At 43.6% G+C, this 15057-nt stretch overlaps 1 long non-coding RNA gene across 2 annotated transcripts; it reads right to left on the bottom strand.

Moving 5' to 3' along the window:
- Positions 1–3263: 3263 nt before the first annotated feature.
- On the bottom strand, positions 3264–14622 carry LOC123410354. Of its 2 annotated transcripts, none has more exons than XR_006613037.1 (2): positions 14008–14622; positions 3264–3631 (listed from the first exon to the last, which is right to left on the bottom strand). It is a non-coding gene; the product is annotated as an uncharacterized LOC123410354 (long non-coding RNA). The 2 variants fall into 2 exon arrangements; XR_006613036.1 differs by having other exon boundaries at positions 14108–14622.
- Positions 14623–15057: the final 435 nt, after the last annotated feature.

Raw genomic sequence — 15057 nt, 5'->3', positions numbered from 1 at the left:
TGCGACTTCACATTAAAAACATGCAGCTGCGACACCGCCTTGAAAATATGTAATTGTTGCCCCCCTAAAACATGCACTCGCGACCCCGCCTTAAAAACATGCAGTTGCGACTCTCCTTAAGAAACATGCAATTGCGACTTTACATTAAAAACATGCAGCTGCGACACCGCCTTGAAAATATGTAATTTTTGCCCACCTTAAAACATGCACTTGCGACCCCGCCTTGAAAACATGCAGTTGCGACTCCCCTTAAGAAACATGCAATTGCGAGTTCATATTGAAAACATGCAGTTGCGACACCGCCTTGAAAATATGTAATTGTTGCCCACCTTAAAACATGCAGTTGCGACTCCCCTTAAGAAACATGCAATTGCGAATTCGTATTGAAAACATGCAGTTGCGACACCGTCTTAAAAATATGTAATTGTTGCCCCCCTTAAAACATGCACTTGCGATCCTATCTTAAAAACATACAGTTGGTCCCTCTTGAAAACATGTAGTTACGCCCCCCTCCCCTAAATACGTACGATTGCGACCCTATCTTTAAAACATACAATTGCGATCCCGTCTTAGAAACATGTAGTTACAACACCTATTGAAAACATATAGTTGCAGTCTGGTCATGATGTTTGCAGTTGTATATCTAGTGTTGGACATGCATGTGGCCTGACAACTCTCTTCGGACCATAATTGCGGTCCCTTTTTTCAAACTCAACTTCATTACTATATCAAGACCGTGAATTAAAAAAATATAAGAAACATTTTTTATAAAACTGAATAACTTAAGTAATTAATTCGGAATTCCATGTAACAAATGAATATTAAGCTAAAACAAAATAAATATACTAATGTTGAGTAAATGGTAAAATAGTGAAACAATGTTCTACTATGCATAGTGAAATGAGAAAATAAATACATAAAGCAAAAGAAAAACATAAATTAATAATAAAAAAGGTTTTAAAAGTCATTACAAAAGAGGTTACCGCTGATCAAAAAAACAAGAGCTTGCCCATGAAAGCTATAATGAACAAATGACAAAACATACAACAGCCTAGCAGCGCCCCATCCTTCTTTCCTCTGTCACGTAAAAAGAAGCCCACATATAGCTCAAATCAGGTAAAAAGTAAAGGCCTGAGTAAAACTCACACATGGACTGAAAAAAGAAGATACCAGGATCTTAGCTAGCATTGATCGGAGGGTTAGAAAAAGTGATTGAGACCATACTTGAAACTCAGCTAGCTGAGTTTCAGCAAGACCGATTTTTTTATCCTTGTACAAAAACAAATCCCGTTTTGTGTTTAATTTCAGAATCCGAATGTCTATCCAAGGATGTTTTTTCATGGCCTTCTAAACGACCTGGTTAGTGAGTAGCCCCTGAGCACAAGGCCGGTTTTGAGGAACCGGTGTTGGTTTGGAATAGAAGTAGGAGCTTGATGTATAGCCCCAAGGATGCTTCCTAGCGTCATGAGGCATTCCTCCTAGGTTAACAATTTGGCTGTGGGGCTTCATGTGAGAAGTAAATCCTTGTTTGCAGGCTTCTATGCCGGCTGCGAGCTCCATCTCTAAAGAGATATCAGAGATAAACTGGAAGCTTGAGATGTCTTAGAAATACCTTGACCTAATGAACCAGGGTTCGAGCAATCTCAAGGTAAACAATCAGTAATTCATGTTTTTGAATGTTACTTTGAACACGAGAAGCATACTTTGTTTGTTTTTGAAGTGGTGATTAATGCCAAATTATTTTAATGGCAAGGCACCGAGCTTGAGGGTCTCAAAGACGAGCTCGAGAAGGCTCGACAAGAGGCGGAGGAGCACAATGTTGCGGCCGCAGAGGAGGAGAAGGCCCGAGCTGCCGAGAGGGTGTCTAGGGATGTGAACCAGGCATGGGTCCTGGAGGTCGAGGAGACCCTGAAGTGCATGTTCTAAGCACGTGATACACTCTAGGTCAAGGAGAAGCAGGCAAAGCAAGAGGTCAAGAAGCTCCAGCTTTGCGCACTCCAAGATCCAGACCGCGGCTTCGTCCAACCGCCAAGTGCTCCATGAGGTGGAGCAAATAGCCGCAGGTAAGCTGTATTAACTATAATATGTGTTTGGCAGGAAATGGTGCGTCGCACTCACCTAGATGTCTTGTTCCACAGGGGTCTTCACAGATCTTCTGAAGAGTGTCGCAGACGCCGTCCAGCACTTCGGCCAACTGGAGGGCCATAACGAGGAGAAGGCATTCTGGCGGAAGTTCTCGGACTCTGTCGCCACAACTGCAAAACATCAAATGAAGTAGCTGGCAGAGCTACTCCACATGGCGAGGCCAGCACCTCCAGGATCTCTGCATCAAGTTGTGTCCTACCGAAGTTCTTTCGTCGAGCCTCTTCGGCCTCCTAGCCTCATTGCGGGCTGCTAGCCCGTAGGTGGATTGCTGGAAGCGATCTGTGTGCTTCGAGGGAGCATGGCGTGATACACCTGCATGAATACACACTTCCGAAAGGTTGAGGCAATGATCATTGCTACAAGGCCTCCTGTAGGGAAGTAGCATACCACAAAGAAATTTTATGCTGAGCTAGAAGAGGGCGCCCGGGCTACCGAGGCCCTGTGTCCGAAAGGCACTTTGTATCAAATTGATGAAGTAAATGGGATGTAAAAACATCATTTGTTTTAATGAGTATGCTATCAGATTTCCTCATATATGTGTCTTATTTTAATTGATTTTCCTCTTGTTCGACTTTGTTTAACTAAAAGTGGCAAGTCGTCGGCTTCTACCCCAATGTAGAATAGATAGAGGGTGTTCCTTCAGGCAACTCTGAACCTTAGACGATGTCTTGGTATCCATAGGCAGTCGATACTTGTAGCCACGTGGCAATCAGACTTATTAGCTTTATAACTTTCACTTGGTCATAGGAGTTTGACTGTGGGGGATGATGAGGAGCCCCCGGTGTGTGAAGTGGTAGGCTTTGAGCAGCCGAGGTCCATGCCGTTGCCCATGTCGGCTTATACTAGGAATACTCACTTCGTTTAACATGGGTGATCTCTAATGACACGAAATTCAACGCGGTATTCAGATTGCCGACGAGTCTTCGCTTACCGAGATAGTTCTTAGCTTTCTCCACTGAGGTGCTCTGCCAATTAAACCAGCGGCACTATCGCACTAGTTCTCCCATTACACCCTTAGCTGAATTTTGTTCGGGAATGTAAGAGGTATATCAGGACCGATTTCCAAATGAATAAACTTATTGGAGATCAGCCATGAATGTCACCAGTGCAGCAAATCATTCACACCGATAGACCAATCTTGATACAGAAAACTAGTAGTACTTCATATTAAACAGGAAAGAGCGTAGGTTGCTGCACAGTGTATTACAACACACCCATAATATCATAAGGGTGGATATATCACAGTGGTCATGGGGTAAGTCTACTACTCGCATAAAAGGTAGGCATGTCACATCGGAGTGAATTGGCATGGCTTAAGTACTACTACATGACAAGCGTCAGAGTGAGGCTTGACTATTTATTTGCGGTGGCGGAAGCGGTGAAATAAGACAACGACAGACTCCATGATCGCAAGAGTGACTGGGACTCCTCTAGGCCTCGGAGTCGCTATCGTATTCTTCATCCATGAGGTCTCCTTCATCCATTTCTGGCAACATCAGCAAGACAGTGAGTACTTCAAAAACTAATCGCAAACAATTTCCAAAAAAGATAAGATGAATGCAACAATTTATATGCATGGTTAAATATCACAATTATCATGATGGAAAAATTTATAGCGGTTAAGTTAGAGTAGATAAGTCGGCAGTAGTCCTCCCAAAATATCCAAACAAAAGTAAGAATGCACCGATCGGGTGTCTCAAGCGATGCCTCGAAAGGTTATCAAGTAAAATAAATAACCACCATCGGGCGTCTAAACGACACCAGATACAGGGCAAGATGAATAAAAAGCCAGAGTCGGTCGTCTTATCGACACAACAGAAAGGGCATAAAATTAAATGCTCACCTCAGTCGGGCCTCTTAGTGACACCATAGAAAGGGCATAAAAGTAAAAGCTTGCCTAAGTTGGGCTTCTTAGCGAGACCACAGAAATGGCATAAAAGTAAATGCTCGCCTCAGTCGGGCTTCTTAGCGACACCACAGAAAGGGTATAACAAAAATAAAGGAATATCCGGGCGGTACAACCAACCTTCTAGATATTCCAAACAACCAAGTTTTCATCAAGTTAATCCTCATATCACTGTCAGATGTTAATAATAAACATTTTTGTAAACCAATACTTGTGCTCCAGAGACCGACACTAAGACCGACCAACCAGGCATCCTTGACTGTGGACACGGCTACTAAAATAGTTTTGACTCTGCAGAGGGTGTACTCTTTACCCGCAACCAACGGGTTCCAATAGTCACTAGGACTAACCCCGCGTACGGTATTTTAGAAGCAAACACTCAAAACCAGCACACACCCATTTTACCACCGCGAAGACAAGCATCACCCGGGCTACGCTGCCAGGTAAAAACCATAAGATGAGAAGGCCAACATACTAGACTAGCATGGGATCAAATTTCTATCGCGTGCTACAAGGGAGTGCCCTCCCTCTCGATCCCAGACCGGAAACACCCATGCCCCCTGACTAGATGACTCACTTTATTCCAGGTCCATGGAGATCTTCATCCCGACCCCTATACTTGGTGTGTAACTGCTAATAGGTTCAGGACCTACTACACCATTTTCCCTTTTGGAAATAACTGTGGCAGCATGAAATAAAAGGTGACGCACTGACAAGACTCGATCTAGGTTAACACTGGAGTTGTTTAAATTCATCCCATCATGGTCATGCATCCGACATGACCAGATGACAACCTATCACGTCCCTCATGACTAGGCTATCCACGGGCTCTCATCACCACATCGATCATCATTGTCACACATATAGTTATATCAAGTAATATGTAATGCATTTGTTAATGCACTAGTTGATGAAATAATTTTACCAGCAAACATCACATCAAGTTCTCAAACTATTGGAAATATGCCCTAGAGGAAATAATAAATTGGTTATTATTATATTTAATTGTTCATGATAATCGTTTATTATCCATGCTATAATTGTATTGATTGGAAACTCAAATACATGTGTGGATACAGATACAAAACACTATCCCTAGCAAGCCTCTAGTTGACTAGCTCGTTGATCAAAGATGGTTTAGTTTTCCTAGCCATAGAGAAGTGTTCTCACTTGATAACGAGATCACATCATTAGGAGAATGATGTGATGGACAAGACTCAAACTATGAATGTAGCATATGATCGTGTCAGTTTATTGCTAATGTTTTCTGCATGTCAATGTATCTATTCCTATGACCATGAGATCATGCAACTCCCGGACACCGGAGGAATACCTTGTGTGTATCAAACGTCGCAACGTAACTGGGTGACTATAAAGGTGCTCCACAGGTATCTCCGAATGTGTGTGTTGGGTTGGCATGAATTGAGACTGGGATTTCTCACTCTATATGAGGGAGAGGTATCTTGGGGCCCACTCGGTAATACAACATCACAATAAGCCTTGCAAGCAATGTGACTAAGGATTTAGCCACGAGATCTTGTATTACGGAACGAGTAAAGAGTGACTTGCCGGTAATGAGATTGAACTAGGTATAGAGATACCGACGATCGAATCTCGGGCAAGTAACATACCAAAGGACAAAGGGAACAACATACGGGATTAACTGAATCTTTGACATAGAGGTTCAACCAATAAAGATCTTCGTAGAATAATTAGGAGCCAATATGGGCATCCAGGTCCGCTATTGGTTATTGACCTTAGAGGTGTCTCGGTCATGTCTGCATAGTTCTCGAACCCGCAGGGTCTGCACACTTAAGGTTCGGAGATGTTTCGGTATAGTTGACTTATAGGTGTTGGTAACCCAAATTTGTTCGGAGTCCTTGATGAGATTCCGGACGCCATGAGGATCTCCGGAATGGTCCGAAGGTAAAGATTGATATATAGGAAGTCCTGTTTTGGTCACCGGAAAAGTTTCGGGCTCATCGGTAGTGTATCGGAAGTGCCAGAAGGGTACCGGGGACTATCGGGAGGGGTGTCATGCCCCGAGGGGCCTTATGGGCTGTGTGAGGATACAAACCATCCCCTAGTGGGTTGACATAAGCTCCCTCTAAGCCCCATGAGGTTTGAGAGGCAAAAAATCCAAAGGTGGAAAGGTGGAAAGGGTTTCCAGGTGGAAAGGAGGAATCCTACTCCTAGTAGGATTGGAGTAGGACTCCTCCACCTCTAATTTCGGCCAAACCTTGAGGGTTTGAGGATGCCTCCTCCCCTCCCGCCCTCCTATATATACTAGAGGTATTGAGGGTTTTGGAGACAAAGAAAAATAGCCATGTGCTCCCTCTACTTCTCTCTAGATCTGTTCTTCCTCTAGATCGGTTTTTCAGTAGCGCTTAGGTGAAGCCCTACTGGAATAGATCCACCACCACCACCACCATGCCGCGGTGCTAGAGAACTCATCTACCTCTCTGCTCCTCTTGTTGGATCAAGAAGGCGGGGATCGTCATCGAGTTGTACGTGTGTTGAACGCAGAGGTGCCAGGGATGGATCGTGATGGGATCGCGGGACGAAACGTGATGAGATCGCTGGACGGGCTACAACAACCGAGTTATATACGCTTCCGCTTAGCAATCTACAAGGGTATGTAGATTCACTCTCCCCTCTCGTAGATGAACATCACCATGGATAGGTATTGCGTGTGCGTAGGAGTTTTTTTGTCTCCCGTTCTACGTTCCCCAACAGTGGCATCATGAGCTAGGTTCATGCGTAGATGATATCTCGAGTAGAACACAAAAGAGTTTGTGGGCGTTGATGTTCAATTTTCTACCATCCTTAGTCTTTTCTTGATTCGGCGGTATTGTTGGATTGAAGCGGCCCAGACCAACTTTACTAGTACGCTTATGAGAGACCGGTTACATCAACTGACATGCAACTTGTTGCATAAAGATGACTGGGGGTGTCTGTTTCTTCAACTTTAATTGAATTGGATTTGACTGAGACGGTCCTTGGAGAAGGTTAGATATCAATTTGCATATCATCATTGTGGCCTTGCGTAAGTAAGATGCGATCATACTAGATACCCATAGCGGCCACGTAAAACATGCAAGACCTAATTAGAGGACGTCTAACTTGTTTTTGTAGGGTATAAATGTGATGTGATATGGCCAAAGACATGATATGATATATTGAATGTATGATATGATCATGTTGTAATAGTTAAATATTGACTTGCACGTCGATGCTACGGCAACCAGCAGGAGCCATAGGGTTGTCTTTAAACTAATGTTTGTGCTTGCAGATGTGTTTACTATATTGCTAGGTAGTAGATTTAGTAGTAATAGCATAGCTAGGACGACAACCTCGATGGCAGCACAATGATGGAGATCACGGTGTGGCGCCCATGACGATGAAGATCATGCCGGTGCTTTGGTGATGGAGATCAAGAAGCACAAGATCATGGCCATATCATGTCACTTATGATTTTCATGTGATGTTAATCCTTTTATGCACCTTATTTTGCTTATAACGACGGTAGCATTATAAGGTGATCCCTCACTAAAATTTCAAGATAAAATTGTGTTCTCCCCGACTATGCCCCATTGCGACAGTTCGTCGTTTCGAGACACCACATGATGATCGGGTGTGATAGACTCAACGTTCACATACAAAGGGTGCAAAACAATTGCACACGCGGAACACTCGGGTTAAACTTGACGAGCATATCATGTACAGACATGGCCTCGGAACACAAGAGGTCGAAAGGTCGAGCATGAATCATATAGTTGATATGATCAACATGGAGATGTTCAACACTAAAACTATACTCAACTCACGTGATGATCGGACTTGAGTTAGGGGATTTGGATCATGCGCCACTCTAATGACTAGAGGGATGCCTATTTGAGTGGGAGTTCTTAAGTAATATGATTACTTAAACTAATTATCACGATCATAGTCAAAATGAATTTGCAAATTATGTTGTAGTCTGCGCTGTAGCTCTACTGTTTTCATATGTTCCTAGAGAGGATTTAGTTAAAAGATGATAGTAGCAATTATGTGGACTGGGTCCGTAAACTAAGGATTGTCCTCATTGTTGCACAGAAGGCTTATGTCCTTAATGCACCACTCAGTGTGCTAAACCCCGAGCGTCGTATGTAGATGTTGCAAACATCTGACATACACGTTTTTTATGACTACGTGATAGTTCGGTGCGTAATGCTTAACGGCTTAGAAATGAGGCGCCGAAGACGTTTTGAACATCATGGAATATATGAGATGTTCCAAGAGATGAAATTGGGATTTCATACTCGTGCCCTTGTTGAGAGGTATGAGACCTCCGACAAGATTCTTTGTCTACAAAGTAAAGGAGAAAAGCTCAATTGTTGAACATGTTCTCAAATTGTCTCAGTGCTACAATCGCTTGAATCGAGTGGGAGTTAATCTTCCAGATGAGATAGTGATGGTTCTCGAAAGTCACTGCCACCAAGATACTAGAGCTTCGTGATGAACTATAACATATCAGGGATAGATATGATCATCCTTGAGCTATTCGCGATGTTTGACACCACGAAAGTAGAAATCAAGAGGGAGAATCAATTGTTGATTGTTAGTAAAAACCACTAGTTTCAAGAAGGGCAAAGGCAAGAAGGGATACTTCATGAAACGACAAACCAGTTGCTGCTCTAGTGAAGAGACCCAAGGTTGAACCCCAAACCCGAGACTAAGTGCTTCTTTTATAAGGGGAAGGGTCACTGAAGCGGAACTACCCTAGATGATTGGTAGATGAGAAGGCTCGCAAAGTCGAGAAAAGTATATTGGATATACGTGATATTGATGTGTACCTTACTAGTACTCCTAGTAGCACCAGGGTATTAGATATTGATTCAGTTGCTAAGTGTTAGTAACTCGAAATTATAGCTACGGATTAAACAGATACTAGCAAGGGTGAGGTGACGATGTGTGTTGAAAGTAATTCCAAGGTTGATGTGATCAACATCGCACGCTTCCTCTACCATCGGGATTAGTGTTAAACCTAGATAATTGTTATTTGGTGTTTGCGTTCAGCATAGACATGATTAGATTATGTTTATTGCAATGCGATTATTCATTTAAATATAATAATGGTTATTCTATTTGCTTGAATAAATACCTTCAATGGTTTATTGAATCTCGATCGTAGTGATACACATGTTCATAATATTGATGCCAAAAGATGCAAAGTAGTAATAGTACCACTTACTTGTGGCACTGACACTTGAGTCATATTGGTGTCAAATGCATGAAGAAGCTCCATACTTGTGGATCTTTGGACTCATTCATTTTTGAATCGTTTGAGACAAGCAAATCATGCATATTGAAGTAAACGCATGAAGAAACTCCATGCAGATGGATCGTTTGGACTCACTTGATTTTGAATCACTTGAGACATGCAAATCATGGAGATCTTAGGCAAGATGACTGAAGGCCTCGTTTTCCATTGAGATGGAACAAGAAAGTAAATTTTTGGAAGTAATGCATTTTGATGTATGAACTCCAATGAGTGCTGAGGCACGCAGTGGACATCATTATGTTCTTACTTCATAGATGATTTGAGTAGATATTGGTATATTTACTTGATGAAACACAAGTCTGAATTATTGAAAGGTTCAAGCAATTTTAGAGTGAAGTTGAAGATCGTCGTGACAGTAGGATAATATGTCTACGATGTGATCGTGGAGGTAAATATCTGAGTTGCTAGTTTGGTACACATTTAAGACAATGTGAAAATTGTTTCACACCTAATGCCACGTGGAACAACATAGTGTGATGGTGTGTCCGAATGTCGTAGCCGCACCCTATTAGTTATGGTGCATATTATGATGTCTCTTATCGAATTACGACTATCGTTTTGGGGTTATGCATTGGAGACAACAACATTCACTTTAATAGGGAACCACATAGTTCCGTTGACATGACACTGTATGAGCTATGGTTTGGAGAAATCTAAGTTGTCGTTTCTTAAAAGTTTGGGGCTACGATGCTTATTTCCAAAGGCTTCGGCCTGATAAGATCGAATCCAAAGCGGATAAATGCATCTTCATAAGATACCCAAAATAGTTGGGTATACCTCCTATCTTAGATCCAAAAGCAAAGTGTTTGTTTTAGAAAACGGGTCCTTTCTCGGGAAAGAGTTTCTCTCGAAAGAATTGAGTGGGAGGATGGAGGAACTTGATGATCTTATTGGACCAACACTTCAACCAGAGAGTAGAAGGGCGCAGGAAGTTGTTCATGTGGCGCCTACACCAGTTGAAGTGGAAGCCAATGATGGTGGTCATGAAGCTTCGGATCAAGTTACTACCAAACCTTGTAGGTTGACAAGGATACGCGCTACTACAGAATGGTGTGGTAATCCTGTCTTGGAGGTAATGTTGCTGGAAAAGTGATGGTGGGCCTGGATTCTGACAAATGGCCGGAGGCCATGAAATCTGAGAGAGGATCCATGTATGAAAACAAAGTGTGGACTTTGAAAGAACTAATTGATGGTAATAAGACTATTAAGTACAGATGGATCTTTAAAAGACACACAATGATGGTGAGAGTTACCATTTAAGAAAGCTCGACTTGTTGCAAAGAGACTTCCGACAAGTTCAAGGAGTGGACTGCGATGAGACTTTATCACTCATAACTATGCTAAAAGTATGTTGGAATTATATTAGCAGTTGCTACATCTTGCAGATGGATGTCAACACATTATTTCCTCAATAGTTTCCTTGAGGAAAGGTTGTATGTGATACAACCAGAAGGTTTTGTTGATCATAAGGATGCTAACAGGTATGCAAGCTCTAGCGATCCTTCTAAGGACTGGAGTAAGCATCTCGGAGTTGGATATGTGCTTTGATGTGATGATCAAAGCTTTTGGGTTTATACAAAGTTTGTGAGGAACTTGTATTTCCAAGGAAGTGAGTGGGAGCACTATAGAATTTCTGATGAGTATATGTGGTTGACATATTGTTGATCGAAAATGATGTAGAATTTATGGAAAGCATATAGGGTTGTTTGAAAATGTGTTTTCTAGGGAAAACCTGTATTGAGCTACTTGAACATTGAGCATCAGGATCTATAGAGATAGATCAAGACACTTGATAAAACTTTCAATGAAATGCATGCCATGACAAGTTTTTGAAGGAGTTCAAAATAGATTGGCAAAGGAGTTCTTGGCTGTTTGTAAGGTGTGAATTTGAGTAAGACTCAAAGCCCGACCACGGCAGAAGCAAGAAAAAGGACAAATGTCGTCCCCTATGCATTAGCCATAGGCTCTATAGTATGTTATGTTGTGTACCGCACCTTATGGGTGCCTTGCCATGAACTTGTCAAGGGGTACCCAAGTGATCCACGAATGGATTACCCGACATCGGTCCAAAGTTATCCTTAGTAACTAGTGAACAAAGGATTTTTCTCTCGATTATGGAGGTGTTAAAAGAGTCCGTCGTAAAGGGTTACGGCGATGCAAGTTTGACACTAACCCAGAAAACTCTCAGTAGTAAACTAGATTCGTATAGTGGACCAGTTATTTGGAATAGTTCCAAAATGACACGTTGGTAGCAGCACCTACAGGATGACATAGAGATTTATAAATCACACTCAGATCTAAAAGGTTCAGACCTGTTGACTAAAACCTCTCTCACAAGCAAGACATGAACAAACCCCAGAACTGTCTGGGTGCTAGATTCATCAAAATCACATAATGATGTGAACTAGATTATAGACTCTAGTGCAAGTGGGAGACAATTGGAATATGCCCTAGAGGCAATAATAAATTGGTTATTATTATATTTTCTTGTTCATGATAATCGTTTATTACCCATGCTATAATTGTATTGATTGGAAACTCAAATATATGTGTGCATACATAGACAAAACACTATCCCTAGTAGGCCTCTCGTTGACTAGCTCGTTGATCAAATATGGTTAAGGTTTCCTAGCCATAGACAAGTGTTGTCACTTGATAACGGGATCACTGGACAAGACCCAAACTATAAACGTAACATATGATCGTCTCAGTTTATTGCTACTGTTTTCTGCATGTCAATGTATCTATTCCTATGACCATGAGATCATGCAACTCTCGGACACCGGAGGAATACCTTGTGTGTATCAAACGTCGCAATGTAGCTAGGTGGCTATAAAGGAGCTCTACAGGTATCTCCGAAGGTGTCTATTGGGTAGGCATGAATCGAGACTGGGATTTGTCACTCCGTATGACGAAGAGGTATCTCGGGGCCCACTCAGTATTACGACATGAATAAGCCTTACAAGCAATGTGACTAAGGAGTTAGCCATGAGATCTTGTATTACAGAACGAGTAAAGAGACTTGCCGGTAACGAGATTGAACTAGGTATAGAGATACCACGATCGAATCTCGGGCAAGTAACATACCGAAGGACAAAGGGAACAACATACGAGATTAACTGAATCCTTGACATAGAGGTTCAATCGATAAAATCTTCATAGAATATGTAGGAGCCAATATGGGCATCCAGGTCCCACTATTGGTTATTGATCGTAGAGGTGTCTCGGTCATGTCTGCATAGTTCTCGAACCCGCAGGGTCTGGACATTTAAGATTCGGCGACGTTTAGGTATAGTTGACTTATAGGTGTTGATAACCGAAAGTTGTTCGGAGGCCCGGATGAGATCTCGAACATCACGAGGAGCTCCGGAATGGTACGTAGGTTATGATTGATATATAGGAAGTTCTGTTTTGTTCACCGGAAAAGTTTCAAGCTCATCGGTAGTATACCAGGAGTGCCGGGAGGGTACCGGGGACCATCGGGATGGGTGTTATGCCCGAGCGGCGTTAAGGGCTGTTGGAGGATAGAAACCAGCCCCTAATGGGCTTACGTAAGCTCCCACTAAGGGCCATGAGGTTTGAGAGGCAAAAAACCCAAAGATGGAAAGGGTTTCCAAATGGAAAGGAGGAATCCTACTCCTAGTAGGATTGGAGTAGGACTCCTCCACCTCCAATTTTGGCCAAACCATGAGGGTTTCAAGCTGCCTCCTCCCCTCCCTCCCTCCTATATATACTAGAGGTATTGAGGGTTTTTAAGATAGAGAAAAATAGCCACGTGCTCCCTCTACTTCTCTCTAGATCTGTTCTTCCTCTAGATCGATTTTTCAGCAGCGCTTAGAAGAAGCCCTGCTCGAATAGATTCACCACCACAACCATCATGCCGATGTGTTGGAAAATTCATCTACCTCTCTACCCCTCTTGCTGGATCAAGAAGGCGGGGATCGTCATTGAGATGTACGTGTTCTGAACGCGGAGGTGTCGTCCGTTCGGCACTAGATCGGAATGGATCTTGATGGAATTGTGAGTCGGATCGTGATGAGATCGCGGGAAGGGTTGCGATTTGAATCGCGAAGATGTTACACTACATCAAACGCGTTGTATACGCTTCCGCTCAGTGATCTACAAGGGTATATAGATTAACTCTCCCCTCTCGTAGATGATCATCCCCATGTATAGGTATTGCGTGTGTGTAGGAATTTTTTTTATTTCTCATGCTACGTTTCTCAACACAAACATGCTTGCTTGGTTCGACGTAGTCGGTGTCTAGCTCAGTGAAGTTGACGGTGGCGTTACCCTCCTCGGAATCTATGTTACATACACCGACTGCTAACGTAAGTGCTAAGGGTACAAATACTGCCTTCAAATATTTTTGAATAAATAAAAAAATAAACTAGCCAGCAAAGGATTTTTTAGCAAAATAATCACTTGAAAAGCCCTTGTAGTTTAAAGATATGATGCAAACAAGTCCAGGGACTACTGTGTAATAAAACAGAAGTATCCCTCGGGGCTAACTGAATGATTGGAAAGCTCCCACACAAAAACACTCCAACCCAGAAAAGAAAGCTCATTCTGAAGCAAGGTGCCTTCAAAAAACGACTAGAAAAAGAATAAACCCTTGGAAGTGAGCCCTCACTGTGAGGTTTAAAATTATCTCGCCCGCGATAGAGGCTCGCGATGTCGTCGCCGGTGTCCTGCAGCAAAACAGAGGTTGAGGAAGGCACGGGCGCACTCACGGGGTTAATCCACAACTCATGAAGGTGGAGGCACTCGCCGGCGGGAACCACGTCGACGACAGCTCCAACTCCGGCGGCGGTGCTTTCGGGTGCAGGTGGATCTCACCGGAGATGTTTGCATCCACCGAATCAACGCGCTGGTTAGATGAGCTAATGTTCTAGGAGCTTGTTGGCAAAAGACAGGCTGCATGGATGGTCTTACTAGCTTGAATTTAGCCGGGACCCGAAATCAAATCGGGCGGCTGGAGGCGGGGAAGACGTTCTTCTCGAAGCCCTTCGAGTGGCTTGGGCGAGGCTCTCGAGTGGGGGAGGGGGAGTGATGGATCTTGCAAGGGCTCGGTGTGCCTATTTATAAGCGGGCGCGAGGGAAGCCATGGGGGACAAACTCCGGTGACAAATCACGATGAACCAGGGGGATTTCGAGGTGCACACGGGGCTGGATTAGCTGCTACAGTTTGCGGCTCCTTCGTTTTTCTCCTAAGCTCGGGCTATTACGCGTCTGGGCATGATCTCCACAGTGGGGTTCCACGGGCGTGCCGACGGCAGAAGGTGCGCTCTATACTGCCTAGAACGTGGCGACAAGCATCAGTGTGCACAGGAGGGGGGACGGCCACGCGGAGTTCGCGGGGCGATTGGGCGGTGCCGGTCAGCGTGACTTTGCAACAATGGTTGCTGGCGGCCATGACAGCTGTCGCTGGTCTTGCTGCCAGAGCTGGCGGGCTCAGGCCACCTCACCACCGACATGCGCAACCGGCCAAAGGACCGTGCGGCGCGGTGGATAGGCTCGGGGCGCAATGCACAAGCGGCTAGGGGTTTCCTCTCATGAGATTAACGCTGCGCTCTCACCTACGTCGAGCAGTGCCGGCCACCTGGTCGACAAAATTAAACGTGACCAGGAAAATGAGATCAAAGCTAAAAATTTACGGGGTGGCCTCTCATTGATCCCCAGA

The sequence above is a fragment of the Hordeum vulgare genome, chromosome 7H, assembly GCF_904849725.1.
Source record: "Hordeum vulgare subsp. vulgare chromosome 7H, MorexV3_pseudomolecules_assembly, whole genome shotgun sequence".
In the NCBI taxonomy this organism is placed as follows: Eukaryota; Viridiplantae; Streptophyta; class Magnoliopsida; order Poales; family Poaceae; genus Hordeum; species Hordeum vulgare.
This window is presented reverse-complemented; position numbering and strand designations above follow the sequence as displayed.